The following is an 8,493-nucleotide window of genomic DNA, read 5'->3' on the forward strand; positions in this document are numbered from 1 at the left end:
TCCCCCTCCTCATCATCATCATCACTCTCATCCCCTATCTGTGCGGGGTGGGTGGAGTGGGTGGGTATGTAACTGTGCCCCTTCTTCCCTTGTTTAGTAGGTTGCGGTACTTACCAATGTCGTCTTCGTCGGCTGTCTCGGTCGTGGAGGTATATGGCAAGGAGCAGGACTGGCATGATTTGCAACACTCTCTCCATGTCTGCTTCAGCGTGTTGTGTGAGCCTCCGGGAGTGTTTCCTTATATTTGGTTTGTTTCCACCTGGCTATGCGTGGCGGTGGTTCCCTCCCCGTAACTGATGGCGGTCTAGTGCTTCATTATTTGATAGGCGGGTAGGGCCTTTCCGTTGGCCTGTGGGCAGCTTCTGCCGTCGTTGTCGGCACTCCTCTGCTGGCAGAGAGTGGTTTTCAAGCTGCCTGTTTTTCAGGTGGTTCATTATTTGGCGGCCCAGACTGCCTGACTGTTGGTGGTAGTTACCGCCATCGCCGGCGGAGCGGTCTTTCCCGCTGTGTTCATAATGAGGGCCTTAGCCACAGTTCGTCCAGTTTCCAGTCAGAAAAACAGCTTCTTGGTAATAGTAAATTCATTCAGCAAGATTGCCCATTTCGTTTCACTGACATCCCCATAAGCAAAAGAACTAAGTGCCATTTTTGTCCAATACTTTGTATGGTTACATGGTCTGCCACCTAAAATCATCTCTGACAGAGGCACGTAATTTACATCTGTATTTATAGCTGTTCGTCATCCCTCTGCCTATAAACCACAGACAGGTGGGCAGATAGAACAAATTAATCAGTCGATGGAACAAATTCTGCAATGTTGAACAACTGCAATGACTAGTAATTGGGATGAGGCTTTTCCAGTGGCCGAATTTATGAACAGCAACAGTATCCCTCTGCCACACAGTAGTCTCCCTTTTATTGTTCAACTGGACTACATCCCAGTGCAATGCCCTTAGGATCCTCATTTGGAAGTAGCATAATCAGTGGCTGACAATCATTAAAAACTGAGGACGGTCAACAGGAAGCAGTTACAAGCTTGGTCAAGGCTAAGGACAAGATAAAATACAAGCAGACAAATATCTTGTTCAGTCACCAGAGCATAGACAAGGGGAACTAGTTGGTTATCTACCCGCATCTAAAACTGGATAGTCCGCATAAACTCCAGCCACAATTCTTAGATCTACTTGCTTTTCTGAAGGTGATAAAGTCAGTATCTGTCAAGTTAGATCTTCTCCCTTACTACAAAACAAACCTAGTATTTCATGTTTCTTTGGTTAAGCCCTACAACCTAGTATGCGTGCTGAGCAACCTCCACCCCCTATCCAAGTACAAGATAATTTAGAATATGAGCTGAACTAAATCATCTACGCTAAGTATATGTGGGCTTCTGTTTTATCGACTGGAAAGGCTATGACCCTGAAAGTCAATCCTGGGAACCAGCATCGTTTGTTCATGCCCCACATTTAGTACAGAGGTTCCATGCCCAATTCCAGGATAAACATCAGCCGATTGGGCATCCTTTCTGGGGTTGTACCAATCGTATGCCCTGGGAGTGGGAGGTGTGCTTTGGGGCTTATTTTTGGGACCCTTACGACTCACAAATTGATGGGAGGAATGTTTCTAAAAAATGTAACCACTGACAATTCTTCAAAGTAGCATTCCAACCCATCATTCTTTTACCCACCATGCCACCTCAGTTTGGATCCAAGCATATGCAAATCAGTCTCGACCCTACTCCAATAGGAACAGTCCAGCCCAAACTACCAGGCCAGCTTCTACCAGAATTTGAACACAAGCAATCTAAGAGCGGTTTTGCCATGATTGAGGCTCTTAAGTCCAGTGAAGCTTGGTTCCAGTGGCACAATGAGTAAGGGACCCATGTCCTGTTTGCTAGTTGGTGTGTCTCAGGGTTCGGGAAAGAGGTAAATGATTGATGGAATAATGAGTGCAGTATCTTTGTATGCTGACAGCATGGTGATTTATATTTTTGAGGGATGCCTGCTTAAGTCTAGACCCTATGATAGAGGCAGTGGCGGATCAATGGGCAATATCTGGGCTAAAAGTTAATTGGGCTAAGATAAATATGTTCCCGATTAAACCTAGGATGAACATTGGACCATTAGTATCCTTTTCAATGAATAGTAGACTGGTATAATCTAGCAAGATAGGTTAGAAGGTGTAATGCCAGATTCTTGAAAGACATTTTGAGTTCCCTGGGGAATTCAAAATGTTGGTTTCCAAATGTTTCTTAGAATCACCCAAAGTTGATTGTTCGATGGATGGGGTCCACACACTTCTGCTCTGAAGAGTAGGGTGCTTTCTATTTTAGCTTTGAAAATCCTCAGTATGTATGTCAAGGATCCCATGCATGGAGGTTAGGAAATCTTAGGTTTATGCTGCTTTCCCTCCTCACTTCGATGCCTCTTTGATATAGATATAGATATTCAAGTTTAACTAGGTGGCAGTAATAACTGCAAGATAGGAAAGACACATGTCACTATGGAGTTACCAGACAGCTTTCCCCATGCCACCGTTTTAGTTTTGTACTATTAGGAAACAGTGGTTCCCGTGTGACAGTTTTCATACATTTTTCTATAGGTGATTCACTTTATATGCAATTTATTAAATGTATGCTGAAGTATACTATGGAACAAAAAAATACACTTTTTACTTATGAATATATTTAATAAATATATTACAGTAATCAATAATAGTGAATTGTGAAGAGTGCAAGAAGTGATCAGTGATCAAAATGTTTGCACAACGTGGTAGTGGGTCAACTAGTGTGAAGCACAGATATAACCATAAATATCAGTCCAGTGTACAATAAGATTGGATTCTGATTACAAACAGATTAAGAGTAAATTGTGTATGGTAAATATAGAAACATTACATTCTAAAATGTGTACCATGAATGATTTACCACACCCTGAGCACAAGGACTACTTAAACATTTCACAATTTTTTTTTTTTTAAATTATAATCAACTCCCACCACAGATATGACAGGGTCAGAGTACATAAAGGGCAAAGTGGCATCAGTTCCACCTTCTTTTTCTGTGCCACACTGAGGCATGCAGAGAAAAACTGAGACAGCATCAACTGCAGATGCAGTACATATGTTTGCATACCATGGGATTAATTGCCACACTAACTCACCAAGGAGATGGGGAGAGAGGAGAGACATCTGCAGGAAGGCTACGTGTTAGCCAGGAATGTTGTTACTGAAATCAGATGCATTTTTCTTCTGATGGATACATCTTCCTGCAGATTCCTCGCCTTATGAAAGAATCCCAAAGCAATACCATCCTCGGAGGTGAGATTGAGTAGGATAGATTACCCAAGGCTATCTCGTAGTACTGCTCTATCAAAGTATCCATCAGTGCATGCCTGGGTTGTGAGGCTGCAATATTTAACAAAAGTCCAGCAGATGTCAGCTACAGGTAAGTCTCTGGTAAGAGCCATGGAAATGTGGCCCTAGTGAAGCAGGCCTCGAAAAATCATAAAAATGTTACTAGACCTGCAGTTCGAGTAGCTTGAATAATCTACTCAACCATAACTGTAATGTACTTGACCTGTAAATGGGTCTCAGGTCTCAAATTGTGTGATCGTAGGGAAATATGTTAGTTTACAGAGTCACCTTTTTCTTCACTGTCACATATGAGTGTACCTTCAAATATGTGAGCTCAGTATATCTGCTGTACAAAAAAAGTATTTGTTTGATTATACAGACTAAACATTTGCTCCATGTATAAAAAGAATCTAACCCACATATAGGGGACACATGATCCATTACTTGCCTCTTAGTTTACTAATAGCATTGCTACCAGGGCAGGAGTGTTTCTAGGTTTATGTTTAAACTCACACTTTTAATAAATATATCACTAAAGCATGATGTGGCTGCACACTGTCACTTACAGACAGACAATTTCCAAGAAATATCCAAAAACCTTCCCACCAACTTGCACCTTTACTTATAACTATATAATGTATTAACACCGCCGCCCTCAACCTCAAACAGTGGATCACCAACTGTGCCAACTCCCTAGCACCTCTCAAGAACCCACCCAACAACCAGGCCCGCAAAAAAAACACCTGGTTCACCGACGAGCTCGAAACCTCCAAACGCGACTGCCGGAAATTAAAAAAGAAATGGCTCCACGAGCGCACCCCCGACAACCACACAGCCCTCAAGGACGCCACCCACAGACACCACCAACTCATCAGAACAACCAAGAGATCCTCCTTCAAAGACTGCCTGGATAACAACGCACACAACAGCAAAGAGCTCTTCAACATCGTAAAAGAACTCTCCAATCCCAGCACCAACATCAACGACATCCCACCATCCCAAGAACTCTGCGACTCCCCATCCACCTACTTCCTCCAGAAAATCACCGACATCCACAACAGCTTTTCTACCACTACCACGCCAGACCCCATCCCCGCAAGCCCCACCCACACCAACCTCCTGGGCAAACATCAACGACACAGAGACACTCAAGATCATGAACTCCATCCACTCAGGATCACCGTCGGACCCATGCCCACACCACATGTACAACAAAGCCGACGCAACCATCTCCCCCTAACTACGGAAGGTCATCTATATCTCCTTCGAAACAGCAATCTTTCTGGAAAGCTGGAAGCATTCCGAAATCCACGCCCTCCTGAAGAAGCCCAAAGCTGACACCCTCGATCTCAAGAACTTCCGTCCCATCTCCCTGCTCCCCTTCCTGGCAAAGGTCATCGAAAAAATCGCCAACGCGCAACTGACTCGCCACCACAAAGACAACAACATACTGGACCCCTCCCAATCAGGGTTCAGATGGAACCACAGCACTGAGACCGCCCTTCTAGCCGCCACAGACGACATCAGATGCCCACTGGACAATGGAGAAACATCAGCCCTCATCCTCCTGGACCTCTCTACCGCATTCGACAGTCTGCCACCACACCCTGATAGCCCGCCTCTTTAAAGCTGGACTACGAGACAAAGCCCTCGACTGGATCGCTTCCTTCCTCCACGGTCAAACCCAAAAGTGTACGCCTCCCACCTTTCCGATCCACAGCCACTGACATCATCTGCAGCGTACCCCAAGTTTCCTCCCTCAGCCCTACACTGTTCAATATCTACATGGCCCCCCTCGCACAAACGGCCCGCCAATACGACCTCAACATCATCTCCTACGCCGATGACACATAGCTCATCCTCTCCCTCACCAAAGACCCGCACACCGCCAAAACCAACCTCCACGAGGGCATGAAGGCCATCGCCGAATGGATGAGGAACAGCCGGCTGAAGCTGGACTCGGACAAGACGGAGGTCCTCATCCTTGAAACCACCCCCTCAGCCTGGGACAACTCATGGTGGCCGACCACACTGGGAACCCCTCCAACTCCCACCAACCATGCACGAAATCTAGGATTCATCCTCGACTCCTCCCTCTCCATGGCTTCCTCCTGCTACAACACCCTCTGCATGCTCCGCAGGATCTACAAGTGGATCCCGACTGAAACAAGAAGAACCGTGACACAAGCCCTCGTCAGCAGCAAGCTAGACTACGGCAATGCACTCTACACAGGCATCCCTCCCAAACACCTACGACGCCTCCAGCGCATCCAAAATGCCTCCGCCCGACTGTTCCTCAACGTACCCCGCCACAACCACATCTCCCACCATCTGAGAGACCTCCACTGGCTCCCTGTGAACAAGATGATCACTTTTAAACTACTCATCCACGCACACAAGGCCCTCCACAACACCGGACCTGCCTACCTTAACAGCAGACTCAACTTCTACACCCCCGCCCGCCAGCTCTGCTCCACGAACCTCGCCCTGGCCACCGTCCCCCGCATCCAGCGAAAGACCTCCGGCGGCAGATCCTTCTCCTACCTCGCCGCCAAGACCTGGAACTCCCTCCCGACCAACCTACGCCAGACCCAAGACCTCCTCGCATTCATAAGTCTCCTCAAAACCTGGCTCTTCGATCAGTAAACAGCACCCCTCCCCCCCCGGTTCCCCCAGCGCCTTGAAACCGTCACGGGTACGTAGTGCGCTTTATACATTTTATGATTGATTGAACAATATGTAAAAATCGGGTTTCAGAAAACATACTTATTCTTAGCACATAACCAAGTAAAGTGTTCTGATTTGTTTTCATCCTATTAAAATATTTTTTATCATCACAGAGAAGTATAAACAATGTGCTTTCACAACTACTGAAATATATTTTGAAATATTTGTACAGTTGACTGAGTTATTTAAATGTGTGTTAGAAGAAACCTGACAAAATCCTAGAACTTTGCATTTAGAAGGAAAATTAATGATAAGACAAACTGACTTTTTAAACTCTGTCTCTAAACACAGAGCAAATATAACAAGAACAAGATTTAGATCTTTATTGCTCCTTCACTTTCTGACTGAACAACTCACCAGAAGGGGCAAGTAGGTCCTGAAAATAGTTTGACATGATAAAATATGACTCGCCATAGTGAGTAGATTTATAGAGGCCTGCGGGCTGAACATTAATTCCCTCCTAGGGGTCTTTCTTGGCCAAGGTATAGCAGATTTTGGCAGAGGTGAAAATATGCTTTTAGTCTCTACCTTCCATCCCTTGGCTCCAGAGAAACCCACAAAGAGCTGATCATTCACTTTGTCCGGCTGAGTGTATTTGATTTAATAAGAAGGTGCATGCCTTGAGCCCAGTGTATAAAAGTGCTTCTCTTCTTTATTGGGATGAGGAGGAGGGACTTAGAAGGATGAATGAGTGAGTAACTGGCCCATGTAAAGATAAATGCCACTTTTAGAAGATTTTAGAATAAAAGATGGGCGAGTGTGAAGAACCAGTTTTTCCAGGTAGATTTTCCAGGTAGAAGACTGTGAATGGTGGCCGGAAAAGGGTCTGATATTTTCTGACTCAAGGGGAAGAAGTAATTACCACGAAAAGTAAGAAGGCCAACCAGGCAACTGTGTACAGGCTGCACTGGGGAGTCCATGAGCAAAGTCAACATATGGTTCAAACCCTACTTATAAAGAATGAACCTAGTGGGGGGAAACATGCAGTAAACCTTTAAAAAAACATGCCACTTGTGGCAGTGTAAACAGAGAACGACTTGTCAGGGAGATACATGAAGGCGGCCAAGGCTGACAAATTACCTTTAACTGTAGCCAATTACTAGGAAAGTGACAGGGAGAAACACAGGAAATCGGAAATGTGAGACTGAAATGGGTTTAGATTGTTCAACTTCCACCACAGAACAAAATTGTTTCAGTGACCTTCATAAATGGATTTTGTAGTGGGTTTCCTGATAGCCAAGATATGATGATGTCTGTAACTTCACATGGTATAACAGAAGAACTGTAGATGGTGCTGCTTAACCTCCATCTGTACAGCCTCAGTATTCGGGGATTTAGTTTACCATCCTGCTGGAAGGTCATGTCTGCCCTGTGAGGGAGAGAAAAAGTGGGCCAAATAATGGTTTTGAACACCGTGGCATACCAAATCCTCTTTGCCCAGTGTAGTGCAATTAGGATCAGCTTTGCTTGATTATCCTGCAACTTCTGCAAGACAGTCAATAGAAGCTGAATGAGTGGAAACATATGTAGCAGGCCCTGTGGTCAGTCAAACTTGAGGATATCCCCATACGTTCATTCACAGGGAAGTGTAAGACACAAAACTGAGAAAAGTTCCCGTTCTGGGCCTTGGTGAAGAGATCCACACATGTACGCCCCAATCATTCCATTACTTTGGTGTGAATTTCCTGCTTGTGGCCCAATAAAGAAAGGTGACTCAAGGCATCATTCTCATGTTGAGAGAGCCTGAAAGATGTGACGCAACTGGGAAAGTCCCTTGTTGTTGAGCCCACTGCCACAGCCTAATTGCCTCCCAATAAACAGTCCACAAACCCACACCACCCTGTCTGTCTTTTAATATATTAGGTGGTGGTGATGTTTTCAAACAGATTCTGAATGGTGCTCCATTGGGCGGAAGGGGGGAAGTCCTTCATAGCTTCCTTTACCCTTGATTTTGCCAAAGTAAACATCCCTCAGCTCCACCATATTTATGTTGCTGGCACTGCTGCGATTCAGACTAAAGTTCCTGTGGCTTCAGGTTGGCCAGATGGGACCCTCAGTCGAGTGAGGAGGCGTGAATGACCATAGTAGCCTCCACATGCAGAGGATGAAGGGAAGACCCAGCCACGTTCTGGGGGGACTACCTAAGAGATCTGCAAAGGATGTGAAAGGCTCTCCTGTTGTTGGAGCATCATTGAGGGCATCTCATCTGCTGTGTGGCATGAGGCATCAAAAGGATGGATGAGGCCATCAGACCCAGCAGGCTTACAACTTGCAGAACTGAGATCTGTGTCTGAGACAGAAACTTCAGATTCATATCCTGAATATGAGCAGTCCTCTGAGGAGGAGAAAAAGATTTCTTGCGGGTCTTCTACACAACAATAAAGGTCCGCCTCTGAGATTTTGGGGCATTGATGA

This window comes from Pleurodeles waltl, chromosome 9 (genome assembly GCF_031143425.1).
Source record: "Pleurodeles waltl isolate 20211129_DDA chromosome 9, aPleWal1.hap1.20221129, whole genome shotgun sequence".
Taxonomy (NCBI): domain Eukaryota; kingdom Metazoa; phylum Chordata; class Amphibia; order Caudata; family Salamandridae; genus Pleurodeles; species Pleurodeles waltl.